Consider the following 27,949-nt stretch of genomic DNA (forward strand, 5'->3'; position numbering starts at 1 on the left):
CTGCCGGCGGGGCGAGGGCGGAGCGGGAGCTGCTGCTGTTCCTGCTGCTACTGCTGGCGGCCCGGGCGGCAGCGCGATGCCGGCGTTCCCTCCTGCACAGCTAGGGAGCTGCGGTGGATCTCGCTTTGTTGGGTGTGGGGAGGTAAAACGGCATGAGAAGCGGGTAAAGTGCCTCTAGAAGTAGCTAGTGTAGTTGTTATTATAATTTATTGAATGTTAGACTGAGCTTTTTGAAGTTCGGCTCCGGTTAAATAATACTTGAGGTTTGTACACAGCATTGCGAATGGGAGTATGTAAAGAAACAGTCCTCAGAACAAAATGTGGACCTGGTGTAATTCCTCTGAACTTCTTAGCTTAGGTCTCATGACAACAGTGAAGCTGCTTCCATCGCGGCTTGAGAGAGAATTCGGACAGATGAAATAAAATGAAAAGTGTCATGGTTTGTATTTGTACTTGCTTGCTTTGCCTGCTTGATCACTGTGCTTTAGGTTCTTGGCCAGGCTCCTGCTTGTTAGGGAGAATGACTGTGATTATGTGCTTTAAATGAAAACCAGACTGCGTTCTCAGTGTAGGTTTGCTAGTAGGCATTGTGGAAGCTGCTGGTAGTTTTGCAGGGTGATGATGTCTGCAGCAAGTTGTGCAGGATACCAGTACCTGCAGCAAGTTGCAAGGCTTTGTGTCAGACCCTCTGCGTTATCCCAGAGCAGAGATACAGGCTGCTGACTGCAGGCTTGCTGTGTCCTCTGGTTTGCTGATGTGTGTCTCCAGTTCATTCTAGATCTGATATATGGCACCATTCTGCCATCTCATGCTGTAGCACTTTTGAAAAGCCTCAATGAGTTGACTGTCTTGTCTGAAACTATTTTCTGCCAGCCTTAATTAAGTTTAGTTGAAATGTGTGCAGATGTTTTGGCACTTAAAAGGAGAGACATCCTCATATGATGATGACCTTGTGACAAAATCTTGGCTGAGTAACTTCCTTGTGTAGAGCAGCCACATTAAGTGTGTGGGTATTTTGGTTTTTCCTTTGCAGTGATGAGTGTTTGATGGAGTATTTCTGGGTTCTGTTCTTGTTTTTCTGCTGTTTTAGAGAAATGAAGGTTCGGAGAGGACTCTTCAGGAGGAACACAGGGATGCATACTGTGGAAACTTGGATTACTTCTTTTTCTTGTTTTTCCATTTTTGCAAATATGTTAGGAATCAGTGACCCAAAATGTTCATTTTTACTGGGTCCCGGGTGGATTCTGCTGTCCTTTCTTATCAGGAGGGCAGTGCTTTCCTTAGGAAATGCTTAAGCAGTACTGCTGAGCATTGGAGCTACAGGGAGTTGTGATTTGGGGGGCTGGTTAGGAGAGATTTGAGTACTAGAGATTGCCTGCTGCAAGGATTTCTTACCAGAGGCTGGGCAAAGACTGAAACAGATCTTACTGGGTGGTAGGTGACGGTGAGTAATCAGTGGATGAGATCTCTGCCAGATAAAAGATCCATACTGTTCAGAAGCAATATGTTAGGATGTGCAATTACACTTGGAATCCATGCTGAAAACACACAATACTGTAATGTATTTGTACTGCATTGTATATAGATCTCCTGAGGGCAAAGATGAGATTTTGCCTTTGTCCGCTCTACTGTGAGTGGGACTTTGCAGCTGGGAGCAGCATAGCAGGAGGAGAACTTGCTGGGTGTGTTAGCTCCTCACTGGCCACACTGCTGCCATCCTATTGCTGTGGACAGGTGAATGTGGTGGTGAAGGACTGGTGGGATATGTGAGGGCTCTTGGAGCATGCCGGGTGCTTCAGTTGGGACAGGTGCAGAGGGTAACTGGGGAGAAGAAGCAGCAGTGTTACCAGAGGAGGTGAGAAAAGCCAGGCCCTTCTAGCCAAGCAAATGAGGGCTGAGAGAGGGGATATGATTCCAGTCTGCGAATACAGCAGGGATATAAACACTAGAAGAGGAGAGGAGCTATTTAAACTAAAGAACGATGTTGGCATGGGAACAAATGGATGTAAACTGGCATGAATAAACTTAAGCAGGAATTGAGACTGTTTCTTCCCTAAATGGAGTGAGGTTCTGGAATGACCTTCAAATGGGAGGAATGGAAGCAGGACCCCTGACTGCCTCTTAAAGATATATCGAGGAAGTTTGTCATGTGCTTGGCTGTGGTATTAAAAGAGAGACTTGGTGACTCAGGAAACCTTTTCTGTATGCTGTGCTAACTGGATATAGATTTTCTGTGCCAGTGCTTCTTATTTTAAAAATCTGACATTCAGAAATGACATTAAAATAAAATGCTTGCTTTACAGATTGTATCACTGCTTAGAAAGCATTGCAGTGTGCTTAGTGGATGCTTTCTGAGATATTTTTGCGAGTTTAGGCTTTTTTCTTCCAAAATGCTAAGTGTTGACTTAGTACCTAATCAAGTCAAAACTAATTGTTTTTTTTGTTTTTTTTTACATCAAAACTGTGCAAAAAGGGACAGTTCTTTAGTCTAAGTGTGACCTGTTTGAGCTTATCCTTCAGGTTAAAAAATAAACTTTAGAAAACATTTTTATTAGTTGAAGTAATTCACAGATTCTCAAAAACAGAAATTGAGAGGGGTAGCAGATCCAGATGGTATGAACTGAGAGCAGTGCTCTAAACTGTGCTGTGGTTAGAGGACTTGGATGAATGAAATGTGAAGTAACTTTGAAGAAAGGTCTAGTGTATGTCATTGCGCACGGGATTTGTTTCACTTACTGTTTTGCAGAACAGCTGAGATTTATCTTGAGTAGTGGTTACAACAGTTCCACTTGTTCAGAAGCCTGTAGACCATTCTAAAAATATTGTGTGTGCAACACTAAATACAACCAGCTGCAGATGCTATGCACTAGGTCCTATGACTCTCATAAGTACATGACAGCTTCTAGAAGATGTAACAAATATAAAAATGGAAGAGCAGCTGCAGTGAACCTACCAAGAGTTAGTCTAGTGCAATGGCCACACAGGATGCGATGCTGCCAGAGGATGCTCAGCGGGTCGCACCCCTGAGATGCCTCTGAGTGCTTCTGCATGCTTCCCTTCCCTTCCTGTCTGCTCTGAAAGAAAGTGGCCTTGTGCCGTCACAGAGAAGAGCTCTTGCAGGCTGACTTATACATTAGGCTAATTTGTGGCCCACTGAAATCAAACGTGAAAATTCACTGAGGAGGAGTGAAGATGGGTGCATTTATGATGTTCTCCTCTGACTCGCATCCCTTTTGTGGGAAGCAGAAAACCCTGGGACGCGTATATCTAGTGTATAAAGGTACAGTTCTTCACCTGGCTCTTCCCGAGCATAAGGGTGCTTTTTGCTGTATAACCTTCCAGTCTACCTCCCCACCAAAAGCAGAGATCTTCTGCTGACCTCCTGCTGCCCCTCTGAGCTGCTCTGTGGGCTGATGGGCTCCATATCTCAAGGGCAAGCACCCCAGCACCACTGGACCTGTTACCCTGTCCTTGTCTTGGTATGGATCTGAACAGAACATTGCTGTCCTCAGAGCTTTAAGAAGCAGGGGTTACCATTGAGAATGCTCCCTGTGGTGTCCTGCTTTAGTTGCCCTTTTTAAAAAAAAATATGTTCTGCAGGGAAAAATAGGAACAGGATGACTTTATGCAGAACCCCCTCTATATGTGCTCTCAGAAGCTCTGGTTGTTCTCAGCTGGGGATTGTTGGAGCTGGGTATACCCTCTGCCTTTCTCAGAATGTCTGGTGGCTTTCTATCCCGAATACTTATCTGATCTGTCTGCAGCCCCCTGGGATCTTATTGCAGGCACCGTGACCTTTGGTCAGGTGTGCTGCATGTCTGGACCTTCTTCAGGTTGTTTGAGATTTCCCTCATTCTCTTTGTTCTTGTCTGGGCTCCTTTGTTTGGCGACTTAGTTTTCAACACATAGGTGAGCTTTGGTGTTACGTAGTGGTGTAACCATGCTTTGTTTTCTTAATGATTTGTAACATTTTATTAGCTTTCTGGATTGCTACCAAGGTAGTTTCCTGGATATGTGAATATTAAGATGTACTGGCGTGTGATCGTTTTGGAGTCCATTAGTTGTGTGAAGTCATGGTTGTACCTTTCTCTTGTACATCTTTTGCCACTTGTGTTTATTTGTTAGTTCACAGCTCGGTCTCACAGGATTGTCTGGAATTCCTCACATCCCCTCCTTGTTACCCAGATAGCTGTTCCATCAGCAATGTTCCTTAGCCCACTGCTCAGACCCCTTCGTGATCTCATGTGTGTGTCGCAGAGCTCAGGTCTCAGCACAGATGGCTACAGAACTTCACTGGTGACTCCTGCTCACTGCAGGAAGAGACTGGGTACCCTTATCCTTACCATTTCCATTTTTCAGCCCTCTTTCTGTCCACACAGGACCTTTCCCCTTACTTCTCTCACCTTAGTTCCCTTAAGAAACCCCTCACCTCTGGGGGAAGGGAATTTGAAGTCCTTTTGGAAATCCATGTAGTTTGAAGCATATGGCTACACCCTATCTGTGTTCGGCACCGTTGAAGAACTTCGGTAGTTCCAGGCCTTGTGCATCTGCAGGCCGCTGCTGAGCCGTGTGGGTCTTCTGTGTGTTCAGAATGAAAAAATGAGGCTCAGTTTAGTTGAAGATCTAGGGTGGATCTCTAAGTTCTGTCTCCTACGGTTGCATGGATTTTCTTTTTTTAAACTGAAATATGCTGAGCTTCTGTCTCCCCTGAAAATGTGGCATTTTTTTGAGTAAGTGCTCAGATTTTTCATTTCTGCTGAAGAAACACTGCATCTTGTATAACACTGATTAGTGCCTTTTAAAGCATTCTGCATAACAGTTAGCATGATTAAAAAGATGCAGATTTCTGCTTTTATCGGTAGTCTGTGTGCTGCAGTTGATAGAAATCTAAAACAGGTCTGAGATGAATGGAGTCAGACATGGTTTACTCTTGGGTATTTCTTCTGAATGTAAACTGTTAGTTTCAGTAATAGTACAGTAAGACTAATGCTGCTTGACAGAGAAAGGTTTGCTACAGAATGTGCAGGTTTTCACTTCTGATCTGAATGCAAGATAACCAATGCTTGTAATTCTGGTTTATTTTGCTTTATGAATAGTGCTGGTGCTGCTAAAGTACTCCTCAGCAAACTTATGTCAGGCTTCTTCTTGACAGCTTAATCTTTTGGGCTTCAGAATTTAAAAACCTCTGCTGAAATCTCAGTGGTGTCCCTGTGTAACAATGCCAGAATAGAGTTGTAGCCTTCCGATTCAGTCATCTAGCTCTTACTGTTTCCCAGTCTTTTATTTTATTTTATTTTTTTTCCTTTAGAAATCTTTCTTTCCTTTGTCTTCCTTGCTGGGTTGTGTTGTACCCCAGGTAATGTATCCCATCAGACAAGCATCAGCTCTGCCTGCCCTCGGGAAAACCCTTGTTTTGGAAGCATCAGGCATGCTCAGCTATGATATGCTTTTGAGCAGTTCTGCAGTATTTAGTTTCTTTGTTGAAGGGTGTTGGGTTTTTTTTTTTCTTCCCATTAATGCAAGCACAGTTTAATTTTCACAAGGAGCGAAAGAAACATTTCTAAACATCTGCAGATATCCAGTGTAGAACACATGTTTAAAAAACACCCGTAAGCTTGTTACAGGCACTAAAATGTGGTTCATACAGGACTATATTAGAACTAATTTTTCTTGTTTTTGTTAGTTGGATGTGGGGAGAGGTTTCCTGGTGTAATTATTGTGTGTAAAGGACAGATTCCAAAGGGAGAGAAACTGGCAGGCACAAAATGTTCTTTACCTTTATGAATCAACTTGTTAGAACAGAGTAAGCCACCCTAAAGTTTTCCTATTTTGTTGTTGTCTGTTTGTGGAAACATATAGCTTCTTTGTAGCATTTTCAGGATAGGATGTATTCCACTCACTGAATTACAGTAACTTGGTGTGACTAATATTGGCACAAATTAGTTCAGCCTTTATTGGAAACTTCTTAAGTATAATTTCTCAAATGGAATGGAGGGAGGTGCTGCAGGGTGCTTATTGGCTAGCTGCCTAATTTAGAAAAGTAGGAGCTTGACATTAAGCCATCCTATGTATTTAATACAGAATTTCATTATCTGGAACTGGAGGCAGTAGCTTAGGTAAATATGACAACTAGTTCATTGCTACAGTGTTTACATTTGCCTTGTTAATTCTGTTTGCAAAGAGGATTATTGTCAGGAAAGGATGTTTCTCTGCAAGGTATGAAATTGTGTGGCTATGTAAGATGAAAGGAAATCACAAGGCAGAGGAATATGGAGGAGGTGTTCTCTCATAAGGAGAATTCAGTGCTATCCTGATTAAATTGAGATTTAAACACAGCATAATGGAAAGATAGTTTAATTTGATTATTTACACAATACAAAGATATATGTATGTAGAGCGTGATGTACAAACTTATGGAGCTATTTGTCTGAAAGTAAATGCAGTAGGAAACCTAGATGATTTTGGCATGCATCGTACTTAGAAAACCTTAAGCACTATGTCATCATGTAGCCTTACAAAGTATCCTGTGTGCCCTGGATCTAGTTTCCATGGCATGCATATAGGTGTAGGGCCAATAATCTTAGAAGAGGAAGGAGATCTTGCTGGTTGCTTTGCCTTCCCCACCTACCACCACGGAACACCAACGGAGCTCCTGCAAGCCCTGTGATTTCCAGTGGAGCTGGGAGCATGTATTGGGTGTTAGTCCCCCAATTTTCCCAGAGTGCCACATCAGCTTCAGGTTTTTGCGGAAGGCAGAGCTGGTAGGCACTTAGATGTTAACATGAAACTGAATCAAAAGTTGAAGCCTGATTCATGGACAGCTGCTGGAGTGGTGTGAGATGGCAGTGAGAGATCTCTTTGTTAGGTGGAACAAGCAGAAATAATTTCCAAAAGTCATGCTGGCTATCCTGTGGGTTGTGCCTGCAGTCCTCTGCCACTGAAGATGGTGCCCATGGTTTTGCTGCAGGGAATTCTTGCTGGATGCATCACCGGGCTGATCCTGAAAGAAACAAGCATAGGGATAAGAGATATTTATGTTTCTATTGAAGCATGTTAGGACAGAGTTAAATTCCGGTAACCCTTTTTTCTTAGAATGCTGTAAAATAATTCAAGGGAAAGTTATATAAATATCTCTTGCTATTTTCTCTAAAAAAAATCTCACCAGCCATTGGTGCTCTCCTTCCCATTGCTGGGATGGGAGCAGGATTGATCCCGATGGCTGCAGGATGGAAGCCTCTTTGTCTGCCTGTTGGAGATGCTGAGGAATTGAAAACACGTGCAGAGATGTAGAACTTCACAAGATAGCAATGTGCAGAGGGTGTGTGCTTCTACAAAATACAATTCCCACCAAGATTTTCTGTTCATCCAGGCTAACAGGATGAAATCATGCTCTTCATTACTTAGCGTTAAATTCTTATTAAGCTGTGAAACTTGAGAAGAAAATGAAACAGTATGAAACAAACTTTGCCCTTCAGGAAATTAAATTTTATTTTGATATTAGTTTTTCCCAAAGGTACAGATATGAAGGTCAGCTTAAAAAAACAGTAGAAATGACACGTATACTGATGGGTAAAGAAGAAGAGAAAGGTGGTGAAGATTATGTCACTTGAATCTGAATAGTGGTGAGAACTGTGTACCTGAGAAATAAGTCATATTTTTAAAGTCCAGTGAGAACCTACTTGCATGGTTTTGGTATTTTTTTGTTTTTCTTTGTTTTGTGTTTTCACCACACTTCTGGAAAACAGTGAAACAATGTGAGGCCATCAGTATAGGGAGGGGTTTAGCTAACACTCCTGGATGTGGAAAGCTTTGTTTTTTCTGGCAAATAAGATAATTTTTTTGAGGAATTTAAAATGTTAGCTTAAAAGGCCATCAGATATAAGAAAAATGTTTGAAGAGACTTGTGTATGTGACAACAGAAGCAAAATAACTTCAAATATTCAATCTTTGTTCCTCAGGAATATTTGAGATTGGATTTATTGTTATATAAGTTTGTGGGCTGATGAGATGACTACCCAAGGAGATTAAAATAACTTGGTGAGAAGACAGTATTTGCTTTAAACATGTGCTGTTACTTAAACATGTGCAAGAACTGCTAGCAAACAATGCTTGGCTATATCAATGTGTTCTAGCCTTATTTTTATGATCTTTACATGTTGTTACATCAGCGTTTATCTAACTGCATTTTTTGCCAATTCTTGTTTCTTCTCAGCTTCATTTTTGGTGAATTCTCCTATGTATTTCCCTTTGACACAGGGATATGTTAAAAAAAAAAAAAAAAGAACTAAGCTTAATGATCAGTATATTCTGTATACCAAAACAATTTACAGAAAGCAGTTTGGGGTAGGTGTATGGGCATTTAGAGGCTAATAGGTCTCTCTTGAAGACCTATGAGATATATTCTAATGTGATAACACTGGGTGCAGATCATCAGGCAGTCACATAAGTGGTCCTGGGAGTAGGGTCTGTGAAGTCTGGCAGTGTACTGACAGTCTTGCAGCGAAATATAAGCCGGATGCAGGGATAATGCAATGAATTGAAAGTAACCATAGAATCACAGAATGGCTTAGGTCTTAAAGATCATCTAGTTCCAACGCCCTGCCATGGGCAGAGTTGCCACCCACTAGATCTGTCTTCCCAGGACCACATCCAGCCTGATCTGGGCATTCCTAGTTCCCCTAGTGGGGAGGGTGGTTAAGGGGGGAGAATTGCTAGTCTCCTAGGGACATCAGAGCGCTGTAGGAGATGTGGAGCCAAGGCAGACCAGGAGTGATGGGAACTGATGCATTTGTACCTCAGGTGGGAGTTGCATTTTATTTGTTTCCTGGCCTGTGTTGAGAGTCACCAGCACTGCCACATCCTGGCTGTGAAACACAGGCATGGCTTATGGTTTTTCCAGTGTCTTTGTTCTGGTTGGCAGCCAGTGGGTAGCCACAGATGCAGTGGTGTCTTTTTTTTTTTTGGTTGATAGCTAGGAAGAACTTGAGTTCTTCCTAACTCAAGTTTTTGTGAATGTGTTGAATGAAATGGTTATTTTCCTAAATTTAAAGCTTGGATTCTCCTTCTTCGAGTTCTTGTGGCTATAACTGTGATACACCGAAGATCCATTTGAGGACAGATAACTCAAGCAGAAGATTCACTTTGAGGGATTTGACCTGCTCCTCTGCTTCTGCTGTGTGCTTCTGAACAATCTGGAAGTGTAAATATGGGCCTGGAAAAAATAACAGTGAAGCTGGTTGACAGTATTCCAGCTCACATTAGGACTTAAATTAAGAAACATGAGCTTGTGCTATAAATCTGAGATTTGGGCTTGTAACCCCTTAATTTTTGACCTGATAAATCCTGTCACTCCCAGCAAGCTGTTAAGGTTCATCTCACTAAGTGCCAAGGATGTTTTAAATCCATGGATTATTTAAGTTATGCCCGTGCCAAGGTTTAAAATAAGACTGCTAATACACAGAACACGCCAGCAGTAAAACCAGGAGTGGATAGTATGGGATCAGTTCAGGAGACGTAGTAAAACTGGGTTTTGACAGCACTAGGGTTCTTCTCTGAAACGAGATTACAGGAAAATATTTTTGATGTAGGTAAACACCGTGGTGGGATAACATTCCTTGCCAGAGGCGGTGTGGAAACTGTAGAAGAAAGGATTAAGCTGAACTTAGATTTTAAAAAAGACAAAGATACTCTAAGGTGTATAGTGTAAGTGTATGGTGATGCATGTACCTGTGACTCCAAAATGAAGGTACTGATGCTCCCAAACACTGCTCAAGAAGGATGCTTGCCAGTGAACTCAGGTAGAGGCAGTGGCCAGCATATAAATTGATTAATTTTAATTACACAAAGGGGCTGGATGATGAAATGAGCTGCAAGACTCAGAGTGAAATAAGCCAAACTTCCACACACAGAACTAGTTGCTAACCTTGAGATAAAACTGCACCATGGAGCATTAGGAAGGCATGCTTTATACCGAGTACATTATAAGTACCCTAATGATGTTTTGTGTGTATGTGTATATATGTACACATGGATAGTTTTAAAACTGTTGATTTAGTTTTTTGTTTTAAGACCTGTATTAGTCCTGAAAGATTCTAAAAGTAGCTAAATTTGATAATAAATATGAATTGTTTCTGAGAAATGAAAGCTTGGGTCTAGGAATTTCAAGCTATGCTCCTTTGCATTTTCCTTGCAATTCCTAATGTAGAGGTGTCTGTAACATTTATTTACTGCTTCTAACTCAGAAATGTAAGATAACTCAAATGCTTTCATGGTACAGCAGAAAGTTTAAGAAGATCTTGAGAGATGCAGTATAAAGCTAGTAAAACAGTCACAGCTGGATGATAAAAATGAAAACAAAACCCAACATTTTTCAACAAGGTGTTGTCTGGATGTGGCAGGCTTGGGGATGAGCAGCATTTCTGCCTTTCTCAAAAGCTTTTCATGAAAGAATCCTTTTTTTCAAGCAGAGCAGTACACACATTAAAACTTGGCTCCTCTAGAGAAGCTTTCTATAATACGATACAGAAAGTATTTGCATATTGGTAGTGGTATGGAAATAGGTGGTAAAATTACCTGTGCTTTTGAAATGGTTGTTTTGAAAGTTGTGAGTCGTAGCTGCTTCGAAGGCACCACGTTATCATCTCAAGTTCAATAAAATGCTTAAACTTAAAGCAAAACAGTTACCCTAAGGAGCTCCAGCTGGGGAGAACCTCTCAGTTTTGCAATTGCAGAGAGCAATGCAACTGAAGCAGGTTGGTGCCATGGAGTGGCCACAGGATATTAATGGGGTTAACCATTGTACTGAAATAACAGTACAGGTCTGGTCCGGTGGTGTGTGACCTCCACTAATAAAAGCTTACAGGGACCAAAGAGCTTGCAGAAATGGGATTTGAAGTGGTCAGCCAAAGCTGTAGTTACCTGGCTGCCTACCTGCCTTGCTCAGCGCTCAGGAGGCAGCAGGTGGTAGCCACCAGTGGTGGCTCCTGCCTCCCTGGTGAACCTGAAGTGCATCATGATGGAGTACCCCCCGAAACACTGATGGGAAGATAGGAATTTTTTTTAACTGCATTAAGGCACTGAACTAAAATGCTGGATGTAGATTGTATGTTAATAGTGGTTACGTTACCTGTTGCAGCAGCTGTTTGGACAAGTGGCACAGTGAAGTGGTAGGAACGCCACTGATCTATGGCAAAAAGAAATTGGTGCATGCATTCTGTTAAGAAAAATGTAGATGTTTAATTTTTTTCTTTTGGAGGGAAAACACAAACTGAATTTTTAGCAAAGTACTATGTTTTGGGACTATTGAATGAGAAGCTCTAGAAAAACCTTGTGTTTGCTTGGGTGACCTTAACATGTTGTTTATTCTCCACTTGTACATCAGCCCTGTCTGTACTGAAGAAGTTTTGTGGATTTTCTGTGTTCCATGTTTGTTTGTTTTTACCTTGAAACAATTTTTAAACATCTACATTGCCCATTGGGGTGCTGAGTTTTCATTCTTTGCTATTTCTTGATTTTGTTTCTAGTAGAAGACGAATTTGTGCAGAAGTGATTTATTTCCCTAAATGGCACCAGTTGGTGTGTTGGAGGCATGACACTGTGTGTTTACAGAAGAAACAGGAATGTGATATGTAAGGTTTTAAAACAAACGTTGAAGGAAAGAGTAATTAAAAGCCCAAGGGACGAATTGCATTGTAAGTTTATCCATAGGTAGGCTATGTCAGAGTGATTTTCTTTAACCTTGAAATGTGAGTTAGAATACATGCATTGAGTTTGTCAGGTCTTTATTCAAACAGTTGTTATGGCTTGAGGTGGAAAGAGCAGCATAGGAAATATGTTTTTCATCTATAACGTAAAGGGGTTCATCACCATTGTCAGTGATGCCTACTGTGTTACTTGAAAAGTAACATAGAGTTGGGGTAAGACAGGGCTGTGAGGAGTGCTGTAACCATGGCTTACCTATGGTCACTTATGAACTCTTATGACTGTGACTTAACCGTGACACTGAGCGTACTCAGTTCTGTGAAAGACACTGTTTCCGACTTCCTCAGGGTTGTGGGTCCCAATGGTTTGGGATACTGCTAAGTCACCACAGGGATTTTGATTGTCTGGGAAAATGGCTTTACTTGCCAAAAAGAGCTTGTTTATTTTACTCAGCAAGGTGTAATTCTTCTGCCTTGTTTTTGCATTTTAAGCAGTGTCTTAACACCTGTAGGACTTTGATTTGTGGCCAGCTTATTTTTCCCACTGATGCTGATGGGATAGATGAACTACTTCCCTCTGATGCTCCTTAGGCCTGATTCATGTTTCAAAAGCATGTCACTTAGTTCACGTGAACGTGTGTCTTTTTTCCACCTCTACTATGGGATTTATGGACTGTGCTGCCTTTTCCCCAAAGGGGCTGTGAAGGGGGAGCTGTGTTTGGATTCATGTCTCACAACTGTGCACTGGCTGTGGTATGTGTGATGCAGCACAGCCGTCAGAATGGAGACATTCAGTGCTGAAAGCAGTTACAAGGCATCCAAACAAAGGGATGCAGACGTGGATCTATGCTGTGAAGGTGCCCATCTCTGCTCTCTGCATAACTGCATTGTGCTTAATCACAAAAGTATCTGCTTGAATTGGCAGTGCAGAAGAATTTAAGGCATGTTCTAATGTCTCATTTATGTTAGGATTCCTGCATATATTAAATATTTGGTAACTCTGCTGATGTGTTTGAGAGAAAAGGTGGAGGGATGTGGCTTGAGTAATACTGTGCAATTGGCAGTAAAATAGATTTGCATCTGTCTATCCTTACTGAGCTGTAGCAGGAGTGGAGACGTAGGTGTCCCTAGGCATCATTTTCCTTAGCTCCTGGGGAGACTTCTTCAATGCAAATGCCTTCTGTGAGTGAGAAGTTGCCTATGTAGACAACAACTAATGCGTCAGTAAGTGTGACACATCCAGGAGTGGGGACAAGTGGAATTCATCTGGCTGGTTCTTCAGTTCAGCTCTTAATATAGATCTTGTAAGATGAAGGAAGACTTCGTAAATGACCTGGAATCACTGCCAGAAAAAGCTGACTAGAAGATAGCTTTCTAGCCTCTTTTGAAGTAACTTACATGTTTAATCACTGTTTTTTCCCCATCAGCAATTGCTTTGTTCAGTGAGGAGGGTGAAGCCCAGCAGCTCATTGGCCACTCAAGCAGCTGCACTGATCTGGAAGCCTGCTTCTGGCACTCTGCACTGAACTGAAGCTCTTCATGTTGAAATGAAGAAACTTTCTTGGAAATGTAAGTTTCAAGGCATTTTTGGAATAAAAAGAGACTTTTTTCTTTTATGTACCTTATTCCCTCGTATATGCTGTTAGAAGTATGATCAACATTGTGATACATCAGCATGCTTAAATGTGATCCAGAAAATGTATGTGGCTAAGTACAACTGTTTTTTCATTAGTTTCTTGCTCAACTCTTGAAAACATTAATATTGAGATACTCTATTCCAATTACTTTACTCTCCTTAATGCAAAAGTTTGAAATGTGCGGAGAAGTGAAATGAAGAATAATGTGCATCGTGCTAGAGCAAAGCAGAACATGATGAAGGTATTGCAACTCCTGTCACCCATTTCTGCCTTTTGAGCCAAACTTGGCAGAGATGGTGACATGGTTAATGGAGAGAGTGGCACTGGAAAGTGTTTTAACATGACAGCAAACTAATGAGCTGTATTTATAAACATAAGTATTGTAAATATGCATATACATATGATATGATCATATACATATGATATTAGTTACTGATGGTGTTAAACTCTTATTGTTAGAAAATCAGTGTGTGGCACACTTGATTGTAGAAGGGTTCCTTTCTGCTTAGTGCTGCTAACTAAGGACATGTATATTGAATAAGTAAAATAGTGTGGGAGAGGCGTTGCTTGCATTACTTTTGTACTGTGCAGGGATGGCTGCAGTTTATCTCTGTCAAACATGGAGATGCTAATGGCCTTCTTGACTCAAACAGAAGTTGTATAAATGAGTACTTCAAAAACTCTTATCAGCTGTTAAGATAAAAGTTATGCTGTGGTTAATGTGAATTAATGCTGAAGGAATAATGAAGAGAAGAAAAATGGAATGTAAGATATTGTTTTAGCTCAGCAGCTGTGGTCTCTATGATAAAGGCACATGAATTCCTTCACATGAAACAAACCACAGTTGAGGAATTCTTTTAAATATTTTAGCCTATTTTGATTATATATTCCTATTAAAAATACTTTAAGCTCTGAAAGGAAGTTTTCTTTACTCTTCCCGATGCTCTGTGAAGTCCTCTGAGGGAAAAGGAAGGGAGTGTTCAGAAAACTATTTCTGACATTAAATGGCTTCTGAAATGCTGAGTGGATAAAACCTTGAATTTGTGTTTTGGGAGTAGGCGTTTGCAGGGCAGGAAAGGATTTATTTAGAAGTGTCTGGTCCATGCAGGGCCATGGAAGTGTGCATGGGTCTGGGGTGTCCATCAGACTCCAGCATCGATCCCTGGCCTCACTCTGTGCCAATGGTGGGATTGGCAGGGTGCTGTTGCCTAGCTTGGGACTGACTGCTCAGCCACAACCCATCTCCGGTGCTCCTTTCTCACCCCGCGTGCTGTCGAGCTGAACAAATTCCAATGTTAGTGGAGCTTGTAATCAATTAGGCACAAGGTGAAAAGGATAAGAAAGAAATACAAAAGGCAATAGCTGAGTGTGAAGCATCAGCACGAATTCATTAAGGGCAATGTGATTGATGGCTGCCCAGCATCTTGTTTGTGTCTGAGCAAGCTGTGCCAAAGCCATCCGTAGCATACGCTGCACACATTAAATTTGTTTTTATCCCCACATCTAACTATTTGCACATCCAAGGATGTTCTCTACTTCTATAATAACCCAACCTGTGTCACTGCTCTCACCCATGTAGACGTTTGTTTCACTCTCATGCCCCAAGAATTTCTGGTCTGAAAAAACAAGTTTAATCTGAATTTTTAGGTCTCTTAACTTCATCCTTGTTTAGTTTATATCAGCAATTTTGTACAGCTGTCTGGGGAATTGTGAACACCTCTTACAGTTTGCACTCAGTAAGCTTTTTTCTTCAAAATTTTAAATAAGGCAAATGTGAAGTGTGTGAATCAGACTCTCGAAATGCTTCTGTAGTGCTTGCTGTGGCTCAGTGTGATAGGGGAAACAGAATTCTGGAGGGGAAATCTGTCATTACGGCAGCAGGAATAATTTCTCATTGAGACTTGCTATTCACATGCTGCTTTTATGCTTCCCATTTCAGTCTCTAAAAGAGTCTGTGTATTATATGGTGAACTAAATGGCTTTTTAATAAGCTCGTAACTACTGTCTCCCAAACTCTGTAATTTAGACGCTTAAGTGAATAATAGCACATGATGTATAATAGCATGTTGCCTTCAGTTTTCCATACTCTAATAGAGGGCAATGATGCACAAATGTATAGTTAATTAGGTCTTAATTTTCAGTTCTTTGCAGTCCACTTTGTACAGATATCTTTATTTGTATTGCACTGCTGTTGAATCGCTGGAATAATCTGAGCAGTTAGACTATCCAATTATGATTGCAGCGAGGTTAATAAATGAAACTCCTCCTCCAGACTTTGGTTTTGTTTTGATTAAGGCATACAAGCACAGTAGGGAAGAGCTACTGTTTTTTAATGTATCCTTCAAATTGGTTTAGTATATGAAGGTACACCTAATAAGTCTCCGATGGAAGCCGGTTTCCAAACATGGCTTGTATCTGAATGGGAATGCTGGCTCCTAGCACCTGCCGAAGACAGTTGTGTAAGGTCACCCTGTTGAAAAGTAGAGAACAAATTGCATTTGTTTCTGGATAGGACTAACCTGGCACCTCAGTAGAGAGGGATTTGCCAGTGTCTTGGGTACTTATGGTGGATGGGATTTCATGTTCTCATTTTTAGTGCTTTTCTTTATTCTTCCTTTTTTTTCCCTCTCTCCCAAGATTCTTCTGCAGTGAATTGTTGAATAGATGTCAGATACCTCTTTTCTTATTGATGTCCCATTTGGTTTCCCATTGTCCTGCTTCTTGCAGGCATAGCCTTTCATTACAGCTGATGGGTAGATTTTCTGCTTGGACTATATCATGCTTTCATATCCTCATTTTGCAAGTGCCTGCTCTTTGCTTTTTGTTCCGTACTTGTCCAAGTGGCACCTGCATCCTGAGGACAGGCCTAGGGCTGTTCTGAAAGAATTGAAATTGAGCTGAAAGGATTACTGTTTTCATCAGCAGTCCATTCATCTTAGATTTGAGACAAGCAACTCCATTTTATGTTTGAGTACAGATAGCTGTTTTTAGAGAATTGATCTTTTTACACACAAACTACTCCTGTCAAATCTTTATTTTGTTCCAATCTTGTAAGTTTTAAGTGGCCTCTGATAGACCTGGGAAACACTTAGATCTGGACAAGCCATCTTTTTCTACAAGCAGTTGTCTAAAGAGTTCTTATGTTAGGGAGCAAAATCTAATGCAGCCTAGAGATGAATGTGGAGAGGGTCAGCAGGCAGTGGAGCTGATGAGCTTTGAGAGGAAACAGTGGAGGATTTTCAGTTGCATCTTCTTTACTGATGACGCTTACATCTTCCAACCATGCAGACCTATCGAGTGCTGGTAATTTACTGTTGTGTAGGGACAAGTAGAAAAGGAAATTACAAGGTATTTTACATATGCACACAGTATTATTGTTGGCATTGCACTTCTCTAGCATCTGTACTGAAATAATTACTGGTGAATTATTTATTGATTGATATTATATCCCTCTCTATGGATTGTCTTCACATTTTGGTGAATTACTGAGGATTTTTTTCTAAGTATGGAGTGGCTTTCATCATGTTTAAGTGTTTAATCTCAGTGGAATTGGTATCAGGAAAGAGAGGGAACCTGGTCATCATCTTTCTGTTGGTAAAGAGGTGATGTCTGGGTTTTTAGTAGTGAAAAAATACGGGTAGAGACACGCTTTTCCCAAGCCAATGTCTCAAACCAAAGGAACTGTTAAAAGGAAATCCTGTGAAGAAGATGGGACGTTGATGACCTGGAAGAAATTATGCACTGGAGAAGAGAGCAGCCTGAAAATGCAGTAACTTGGACAACAGTACTGGTTCTCTTGTAGGTGAAAGGAGCAGATATTTGGACTTGCATGAACGTTAATACTATATTAAAAAAAGTATGAATTTTCTTTAACGATTCCTTTGAGTAGAAAAATGTTTTGAGGAAGCTGCTGCAGAGCCTTGCGTTAGTAAGTTGCTGTCATGGGCTCCTAGAAAGGAGACTTGGGTGGGTCGGGGTTCCGAGTGGCTCTGTGTGTCCAATGGGTCTCAGCAACCGCAAGGTTCCTATCCCAGAAAGATGAAGGCTGCAGGCTTAATGACTTAATGACCAAGTGGTCTGCTTGGTGAAACACGAAGATACACGTGAGAAATGTAACAAATCTTGATGGTTTCAACAAATCTTGGCCTTCAGAGAGAACTTTTTTTTCCATGTTGAGAGTTGATAATGTTTTCTTTAATTACGAAAGGCGGAAAAAGGCTTAGAGTTTTTATTTTTCTTCAGCTTGAAAGAAATTCTTATGGACTCCTCCCAGAGAGCAGTGAAGTGCTTTAATCCATGGGGTATTGATTTATCTAAGCTTCAAGCCAGGACATTAGTTCTCTGAGAAAACAGATCTTTGCCCACTAAATATGCCCTAAATACGTACTTCCTGAGGTGAAAGGGTTGAGATGTCTTTAGCTGGACGTGCAGAACTGAGAGAATTAGTAAGGAAATCATACATTCCCAAATGCTTAATATTCAATTTTCAAAACAATTTAAGCTTCTAGTGATTTACATAGGGGATTCTGTCGTGTCCCCTGTGGAGTAACAAAAAGAGGGGGAGAACTCTGCGGTTTGAGTAGATGGTCTGTCAAATCTCCAGATAGGAAGTGTATCAAAGTGTCACAAAAATCCAAATTCTAGAGCTATGTAAGAAGTGAGTCAGTGATCAAACAGCATTCAGTGGTAACTATGCAGCTCTTGGGTGCTGTTTACGTGGCACTGTCTTCCCACATGCATGGATGTTGGAGGTTCTGACAGACTGTGTTCTGCATGAACACTATCTCACAGATTATCTCTGATCTAAAACTTGCGTTTTAAGTATCTGATTGTGGCTGTATGGTAATTTTTCTGGGTCCTTTCCCAGAGCTAGACATATTTCTTGTTTCTGAAACCAGAATGGGTTTAGTAGCATCTTTTGGGGTGGTTGCACACCAGATTACTCTATGAGTTTGCCATATTGTCTTTTAGAAGGCATTTATTAGAACTTCATTGTTCATGTCAGTTCTGTTCATGCAAGGGTGTGGAATTCATGGTTCTGTTTTCTTTTGTGTGGTAGGTTTTTTTTTTGTCTGTTTTAAAACCATGGCTGCATATTTGAGCTTTTTTTTTTTTTTTTTCTGAGCCATTCCAAGTCCCTTTCTAGAATTTATGGTTTAATTAAAAATCCTGTAAGGTTTTATAACTTAGGTAAAAGTTAGCATTTCATGTGTATTAATCTACGTTTGTTAATACTGAATTTCATTGATGTTGTATTTCTTATCCATCCGTATCACTTAATTCTCCGAGAACTCCTGACAGTCTTGTCAGATCCTGCTTTACATCAGCATGTCATCTGCTGATGTTACTACCCTCCCTCTCTCCCCTCACGGCCTTGCTTTCAGTTCACTGATCTGTGAAATATTCTGTAGCACAGGGCTATGGGAGATTGCTGCTAAACTCAGCTACCATGCATATTAAGCCCTTATTTTTCTCACCTTTGTCCATCTCTTGTGTGTGTATCCCTCTTAACTGATCATCCCCTGGGAAAACACATGGCAGTCCTTGTTTCCATCCTCTCTTGACTGAGTAGGGAGCACAGAATGTGCCTTGTTCAAAATGCTTCAGGAAATACTGAATGTCAAAGCTGCTCTAAAAAATGCTCTGCTCACCAGAGTTATTAGATGTGGTGACCAGAAAAATTTGGGCTCATGTTACAGTTCTTGGTGGTAATCAGAGCAATCCAGTTCCTTTGGGTTCTTTTGTGAATTCATTTTGTAAAATACATCTGCACTGATAATCATATGAGTAATGCGGTAGCTCAAAGAATGAAGGCAGGGTCCTGCCTTGGTGACAAGAATTAGGGAAAAAAATATTTTAACTAAAATTAAATTGCTTTTTTTCTTTGGCCAGTGCTTCTCAATTGCTCTGGAAGCACTGAAAACTTGCGTGTATTCCAATCTCAAGACTTCCTCTTCCTTCCTTATCAAACTTCATGCCAAGAAATACACCAACTCTGATGACTCAGGCATGAGAACTCTATTTCCTTCCATTTTTAGTTCACTTCTCATATACATGTGCATATTCTATTAACTTTTTTTTTTTTTTAAGTCACTGTTTGGTGTTAACACTGGGCAATAAAGATGAAAGTGTGCAGTCCATTCCATGGTGTGTGGAGCATCGCTTTTATGTGCTGGTTGCCATCCTCTGGTCCAAAACTGATGGGCAGGGCTTCAGTAGTTTTAGTTACATGATCAAAAGTATATGCTTTTAAGTACAGCTTTCTGAGCATTTCTGTGCATTGTAGTTAAACTCTTGAGTGCTGAGGGCATAGTTCAATATTAAATTTTAATGATCGACAATGGCATTTTTAACTCAAAATGTATAGTCACTATCCTGAGGAACCAAGGCTCTGTGGTTTTATTAAATATAACATCAGAGCAGAATCCATAAATGTGGTGGACTTGATGTTAGGATGGCAAAAGTCTGATTTGATAAAAACACCAGTTTGCATATAGCTCTGATTTTGGTGTGTATGAACTTTAAAGATTAAATGTTCATAACTATTCTCTCTTCAAATGTTAATAGAAAATTTGGGGTAGCTTCCAACAATAAAATTAAACTGGCTGACTTTCCTGTGAGACTTCCTGTATTTCCTGCTTCTGTTCTGGCTTAAAGTTTATGGTGTTAATACAAGAAAGGGTGATTTTTTTGTTTCCTTAGCCAAAATGCAAAAGCAAGGAAGCATTGCACAAGGCTAAAAAGAAAATAGCACTAATACGAACAAGAAAACAAATGAAAAACAAAAAAACACCTTCAGCACATTCACTTTTTTTTTTTAATGATATTGGTCAGAATTTGAGGTTTCTGCCATTGTTTTTAAATAAAAATGCATTTCTGTGCCTGCATGTTAACATCTCAGCACTTACATGTGCAGAGAAAAGGTTGAGTTTGTAAGAGAAAGGAAGTATTCAAAAGAAGACGTTCTCTATAAAAAAATTTCTTGACTTGAGGAACAACTGGAAGATTAGCCCAGATAATGGTGTGTGTGTTACTTACTTCAGGGAAGTTTATCAAGCAGCATGTGAGCACACTGCTGAGATCAAATGGTGATTGAGTGTTAATCAATAATTCTATTCATGTGGGTCCAGTATTTTCCTGCTCTTAACTTGTTTCTGTATATAGTATTCTGATTGGACCCATTATTTCTGTTGCTGTCCAAGATAGTAGCCACTTTCTTCTTAATTTAATTCGTCTTTTCTTTGGACAATCGATGTCAATTACTTTAGAAGCATTGAAAATGTGATGCATTGCATCAAATTGATTCTGGCTTTTATTTGTGATCCTCCGCATACAGTTGAGTGGTGTTCACTCGGGGTAGTTATTTCTTTCTTTTGCAGTGCTTGAAAATCTTGCCACCTCACATATTTACCATTAGGTGATGAGTTGCAGTGGAGGTGGAGGTGTGGAGATGTCTGGAAAAAGAACAGCACTTCAATTTTTGTTATAAAACCATTTGCTGAATGAGAGGAAGTCCTGCAAGCAGACTCACAAAAGGAAATGCTTCATTTTATGAAGCTGGCACGCTGAAGGAAGAATTAGGATTCTACAGATTTTTTATTTGCTAAACCAGTACCCAGCACCTATCCAACTAAAACACTTCAGGGCAGAATTGCACGTGCTGCTTGAGAGTACTTTGTCTTGTTCAGATAAGTGTTGCTGGAATTTTCCTGCATTGCGCAGCCCACCCACTCTCTGTTATTGTGGGAGGGTTATCAGCATTGCACACAACTGTGCAGTGGGTGCAGAGGAGGTCGGAGCTGGTTTCATGTAATTGAGTTCAGGCTAGAAGCACTGTGCTGCAGATTGGGTGGCTCCAAGCAGCCTTAGCAGTATGGGACAGTGCTACATGGGGGTGTAGCTCTGTGCTCTAGAATCAGTGTGCTCCTGTACGTTAGCTGACATTAGCTTTCCTTTTGCATTTACTGTTTAAAAGAAAAGACTTTAAAAGGTTAAAAAAAAAAAGAAAAAAAGAAAAATCACTTGTCAAGGCTGTCAGTGCTTACTGTCTTTACATTTTTACTCTAGTATGTTATAGCACTGTACCTGAAGGTATTTAAGCCTTACTGTTTTATAAATTTTCAGTTTCAATGGGGTAAACCTGCTGATATAGTCATCAAATTTGGGTTAACATGAGGAGGAAGCTAAGACTCCTGAACAGAAATACAATTGTATATAAGAGGTTAGGAAGGAAGCAATGTGTTCTCTGTTACAGTTTCAGAGATCTTCAATGAAAGACAGGACTTATGGTTGTTTTTTTTTCAGGCTCTGAGGAATGCGTTCCCATATAGGTGGGGTACCTTTGAATGCTTCTAACAGCTTAATCAGTGCATAAAAACCACCCCAAAGGCTGCTTTGTTAGTGGAACAACTGTGCTTCTGTGGTATGTGTTTCTGGCTGAGTTTAGGTAGGGGTTTTCTGGAGGCCTTTTGCATTTTTTGTGGTAACCCGATGAACAAAATATGCAGACAGCACACCCGTGCTGTGTTCCCAGCTCTTCAGTTTTGTCAATTATCAGCAGTCTAGAAGAAAGCATATTACTACCTTTTTTCAAGATATGTCTTTGACATGTGTTTTTATGCTCTGCAGTTTGTAATGTAAAGAAAAATAATGGCAGTGTGCTCTTAAAGCATTACTCAACAGCAGTGTAAACCAGATTATACTGACGTTTGTGGTGGTGATGCCTTTTAGGCAAGCTGCTAGATTTGGGCTGCAGTGTTAGCAGTGTGGGTTGCTGCCTAATTGGACGTCTGTGCTAGAAGCAACTGGATATGTTTCATGATTCCTGGAGAAGCAAAGCGTTCAGCTCCCTGGGGTGAATTTCCTCTGATTAGCTGTCAGACTCCTCACTTTCAAAAGCTGGTTCTTATCTGATAGTACAAAACAGTCTGACTTGTCAGGTTGGTGCTGAGAAGCAAGGAAGATCCTGTTTCTGCTTGTGCCTTGAAGAAGCTGGGCACACAATTTATGAAATGCTTCTGAGAGGTGCCTGAATCCAGTTTGTTACCCTGCAGATTAGGGACAGGTGATCTGGACCTGTTGCTGCATTTCAGAATTACTCCTGCTGTGGTAATGGATATATGTTTGTCTGGCTAGCTTATTGTGCTTCATGGATGCTCATGGAAGTAGTTCGTAAAAGCAGAATGCTAATGCTTTAAAAATACTTCACATTTCAAAGGAATCTAAATTTCTGTTATGCAGATATATAGCTGTAGAACCTTCACACTGCCTACAGCTGGCTTGTGTTGTTTGTTTTTAAATCCAGTGGAAGCACAGAGAGACCATTGGTGGCGTTCAGTTCCATTTTCATCAGGAGACTTTGTGGGTGATGATATACAACCTCAAAATCCAAACCCTTTGTGGAGAACAATGGAGCAAAGCACTGGTGTGGTGTTTCTTATGAATAGCCTCGTTCAGTCACTTTTCTTTTTGTCTTTATTATTAAGGATTTAGCCTAGGTTTTTTGTGGTTTATTAAGCCATGCTCTGCTCTTTTCTCTTAAACCAGCCTGCAGTTTGTTAGCTGGGACAGCTGAATTGTGTGTATGTGCACTCTCCTTTCATTGTAACAGCAAGCTAGATGTATTTTTCTGCCTTTTTTTTGTGTGTGTGTGGAACCATAAGAACTGTGCAGGGATTTTCAGTATGTCCATATGGTTTCTATATTATCTAAGTAATTGGTTATCAGTGACATTAATTCAGTGTTAGGTTGAGTACAAAGCAGTTTATGTATGAAACAGTTGGTCTGTATGGCTAAAAAGCAGGAATATTGGCAGAATCTGACCAACAAAATGAAAACTCTGGCAGAAGTATGCTGCTAACTGAAAAGTGCAAAGTGATTTGCTTTTAAAGGAATTAGTTCTTATTTAGACACTTAAAACAGAAGTTAAGGAAGAAGGCAGGCTTTTGATGCTCACTAAGCACTTTTCAGCTGACTGCATTTCTGTCAGTAATAACTGCTGTGTATTAAAGAGAAAAGTACCAGAATGGAAGAAGTTCTCAAGATGGGAAGAATAAGAGCTTGTTTCAGTTAGTGAGGGAAATTGTGAAGACCAGAGGAAAGGCTAATTGCAGGGAGATCATGTTGTGTTAGTACTGCTGGTGGCCTTTTTATGGCTGTGATTCTGGGGGACTCAGCTGCCATGTACTGTGGAGTTAGAAATTTTATATTTGGATGGAGCTGGGCAGCCTGGTCTAGTATTAAATGTGGCCCTGCATGTGGCAGGGGAGTTGGAGATCTGTGATCCTTGAGGTCCCTTCCAACCCTGGCCATTCTGTGATTCTGTGACCCAGAGCAAGTTGGAGATGTCATGGAACAAAGTGGGATCTGAGGAAGACATCCAGATGTTGCTGCTGGCTACTGAACATCTGTGAAGGTACTCCTGTGCTGTGCAAAGGGAGAGACCAAGTTGCATGGTAAAGTTGTGCAGCTTGGGGAGAATTCAGGCCCTGTTGCTGTTGTGGGAGGCACCTCACCTCACTCTGGAGGGTGAACAGTAGCTGAACTGAGTACTGTTGTGGATAGGTACATGCAGGGGGTGATTTCCCTTATCTATTAATCGGGAAGGGTGCTAATTCTTTTCTGGAGGATTCTTCTAAGTCTGGGCTTTCACAAAACTGAACCTTGATGTTTGTAATTAAAAAAAAACCAAACGAAGATATGAGGTTCTTGTGTGGCTACCTATCCCGCTGTCCAAATTACTTCTCTACATTGTTGTCTTTGGGACTATTGCAGCTGAAATTGAATGAATTGTTTGTAATGCATTTTACTGTTTTGTTTGTTTGTTTGTTTTGTTTTTTTAATGTCTCAATATTTATTTTAATTCTTCATCTCTGCTAACTTCTGTCTTTTCCTTATCTGCAAACTGGATATAATGGCTGTCCCTCTCTAGACATGTTTGTCTCAACATACATAAAAATGCTTGTGTGTTGAAGTTTGCAGCGGCTTGAGAATATTAGCACGCAGCAGTGGGAGCGTACAGGAGGTGCAATTTTAAATTGGCAGTCAGACACAGAAGTACTTGGAGTGGAGGGGATGCCCCAGAGTAACTTTGGAGAGAATGTAGCAGAGTGCCCACCTGAATTGTGGTTTGTGATTCTTTCAGGCATGATTTAACATGCCCAAGGGTAGAGGGAGGAAATATTTGCAAGCTTTGTGGAGTGCTTTTCAAAAGATAGTAGTAGATCTTTCAGCAAAACACATTCTCGGAAGAACAGAAATTTTGAAGCAGCGATGTTCTGTGAAGAACGTTCCAGAAGACTTGGTTTGGAAATACAGAGGTGACTGCAATATTGTTTGCAAAGCATACCTCTGGCTGATGTGTGTCTCAAGGTGTCTGTGATGTCTCCCTGTTTAAACTCCTAAGTTGTGTTTGGTTGGTGAGTAGGAAGTTGAAATACTTTGTTTTCTTTCTGTGATGTTGAGATTAATTGGATTTCTGACACTAAGGGAGGAATACAAGCTATAGGTAGAATATGTTAGGCACAGCAAAACTGTAATACAAACTCTTATTAAAAAAAATATGTGTGTAATGTTATTCTTAACTAGCCTGAATAGTAAGCATTTTAGCAAAACTGAGCTAATTCATAGGCCCTTCAGTCCTGCTGAAACTTTTCAAGTGTTTTCTCTTTCCCTTATTTTTTTGGACTTCTGCCCAATGGCATTTCATGTTCTTGACATAAAGCAGTGAGGGAAAACAGTGTGCCTTTGTCTGTGCTCAAGCAGTGCCATTTTGGGGATGGGGGTTGGCAGAGGAAGTGGATGGCTGGTGCTTACAGGCCTCTGGAGGAACCAGGCAGAATGGTTCCCATTGATGGGGCCTTGCTAGTAAATACCTTTCCAGGTCTGTCACTGCTGTTTTGCTTGGCTCTGTGAATCGTCTCAGTTATTGAAAGCCTCTGGCTCTCGGTACTCAAGGATGTTTGGTATAGAGTCTGGGTTTCTCAGCCTCCTCCCCACCATTTTGTAGTGGTAGTCAGTGTGTGAAGATTGCTTGCTGTGGGGCTGGAGGCAAAATACTGCCTGTCCTGCTGCAAGAACTGCTGAATCCAGGCTGATCATGTGCTGATCAAGTTTTTGGGGCAGAAGGCTTGTGCTTCAGATATTTCTACCTGACACAGCAGTAGTTGACTTTGAGACAGACCACTCCTTAGCTATGACTCCTAAGTAGGCACAGCAAGGATGCCTGGGTTGTCGTCTGCTTCGTCTTATTTCTGGGCATCACGAATGTGGCAACACAGGGGTCTTGCTACATGATGAGGTTTTTTTCTTTCCTCTAATTGTAGTTATTTTGGATTGTCTCGCTACAAGGTAAACCAAGTACTCTTACTGTACCTGGGTAGTTCTCAGAGTACCGTGTAGTTTTACTTGGGAGTTGTGAATGCATTCTAAAACTTGCATCAGGAAGGGGGAGGGTTTTCTTTCTCCTATATAAAAATAGTCTTAGCTAAGGAGGAAAAAGAATTCCCAGAAGCTTGCCTCAATGTAGTGGGCAATAACTGTCCTGTGCAGAAGTGCTTGCTGCAGGCTTGCCTGTGAGCTCCCAGAGAGAATGCGTTCCGTGTTTCTGTGGCAGCTAAGTGGGCAAAGTGGGAGAGAAACAGTCTGCAATTTCTCTGATAGTTTGGAAAGTTAATCTGTGATATTTGAGGCTAAAGACAAGCTGTTACCTTGCTTGTCTTACTTACCTTACTAAGCTCATGGGGCTGGCATCCTCCTGGGAAACAGACACTGGTGTGTGTGTATTTGTTCTTTAGTGTATTAACTCTAAGATATGAAGGTGCAGGGAGAAAGAATGTTACTAAGTTGAGCAGTATCGTCGTTTACTCAGTAATGTTAAATACAAGTGCATAGCTTCATTAAAATTCCCTTCAGCCTTTGCAGGAGAGCTGCAAAACTAAGAGAAAGTTGATTTTCCTTCACTGTTTAGTCTCTTAAAACTTCTGAATCAATATGTGCAATTTTCTTACATAAAACTCACTTCCGCGCATGATTTTTAAGGAAATAAATATTGTTTTCCTTTTTTTTTTTTTTCTCTGCTTAGGAATATTGTTGAGCAGAGATATTACATGACTTTGCAGATAAGATTCATCTTCCTCATCCTTTTTAGTGTCTCTTTTGCTGACTAATATCAGTGTGGTGTAGGTGCGGTGGCTGGAGCTGCATATTGAGTCTAGAGTGTTTGCAGAAGGCAAAAGCTGCAGGGGAGCTGTTCTAATAAAAGGTATTTCTGGAGATGCAGTCTGTTCAACTTCAGCAGTAACCTGCTGCAGAGCTCTTCTGAGATTAATTGGTGGTGTTAAATAATGAATAGTGCTACCTGCAATGATAACAGCGCTCCTCGTGCAGTAGCTATTGGTTCTCTATTAAGTGTCTAGTCCCCATTTGCTTATGAGCCTGAGAATGAGCTTGTGCCTACTCCTCCTATACAAGCTGTGTTTTAACAGATTGGTAAGGTGACATCACAGCGGAAATGCAATCTTTATGCATTTTGCTTGGCATGTAATGCATGCTTTGCTCTAGTACTTGTGCAGAGTTTCTTTTAGCAAGATAACCTATGTGACTATGTTGTTGCTGTGTTGGAGAACTCCATCTGAAGTTACTCAGTAAAGGTTCAGCTCTATTCAAGTCAGTGATTTGTTTGCTTTTCTTTTCTTCGTACTTAAAATAGTTGTAGTGATTCTGCTGTTTTGGACCATGGGGAATGAAAACATTCAAATTATAAACTGCAGTCCTTTTACTTACCAGTTACCACAAAAATCTAAATAAAGAATGCTTTTCAAATAGTGTAAATACAGCACATTTACAGCTCTCATTTTCTTAAAATGTGATACCGTTGTTCAGGTCTCTTTAGTAATTGATCAGTTAATATCTACTGCACATACTCAGAATAGAAGTGCCGTAAAAGTGTTGCATTAACACTATTTGCAAAGTATTCTCAATATGTCAAAACTTTTCTGCTGCTGATCTACACATCAGTTTGTTGTTGAGATTGGCAGTGATAAATGAGACAGAAAAGGCTGCTTCATTCTCTTTATAGAGCTGCAAAGCACTCAAGATTGTATGGATTCTGTCGCCTACAGAGCTGTTCTGTAATTCCAGTGGGAAATGCAAGCCAGTGACATGCAGAAGTTTAAAGTTACAGCTAGAAACTTGGCAAACATAAGTCTGGAAATGCTCTGCTTCTTCTGAGTGCTTCTTAGACTCTCCCCAGTCTTGCTTTCTGACACCACTCGTATAGAGAAGCTGTAATGCAGGGGAGCTTGATTTCTGGCTTGCTTTGGCCTCTGCAAGAGGCATAGCACTACTCAGACTAGTTTTTAGGAGAGGAGAGTTGCTCCAGGTTTTCCCTCCGCCCTTAGGGACCTGCCAACCCCCTGCTTCATAAGTACTGGAAGGCAATTTTCTGCAAGAGAAAATCCTGCCTGTCTACCTGTGTGTGGCAGCATGGCATTTTTGTCACTTTTCATTGTTTTCAAAGTAAATATTAATGCATTTTTAAAAGCAGTCACTGATTTCAACAGGTTTACATCTGCTTCCAGTCATCTCATATAATGCAAATCACTTTCTCTTTTT

At 40.7% G+C, this 27,949-nt stretch overlaps 1 protein-coding gene across 5 annotated transcripts in view; it reads left to right on the plus strand.

Annotated features, from left to right (window-relative positions):
- The first annotated feature begins 47 nt into the window (after positions 1-47).
- The window catches only part of APBB2 (amyloid beta precursor protein binding family B member 2), a 150,532-nt gene continuing 122,630 nt past the window's right edge, over positions 48-27,949 (plus strand). For 3 of the 5 annotated variants that reach the window (XM_010710246.3, XM_019614890.2, XM_019614891.2), the window contains exons 1-2: positions 141-163; positions 13,127-13,268. The gene's annotated coding sequence lies outside the window, so the exon portion shown is untranslated. Of the gene's footprint in view, positions 164-13,126; positions 13,269-27,949 lie in introns of those variants that run through there. The other 2 variants (XM_010710245.3, XM_019614889.2) reach the window with 2 other exon arrangements.

Source organism: Meleagris gallopavo, chromosome 4, assembly GCF_000146605.3.
Source record: "Meleagris gallopavo isolate NT-WF06-2002-E0010 breed Aviagen turkey brand Nicholas breeding stock chromosome 4, Turkey_5.1, whole genome shotgun sequence".
In the NCBI taxonomy this organism is placed as follows: domain Eukaryota; kingdom Metazoa; phylum Chordata; class Aves; order Galliformes; family Phasianidae; genus Meleagris; species Meleagris gallopavo.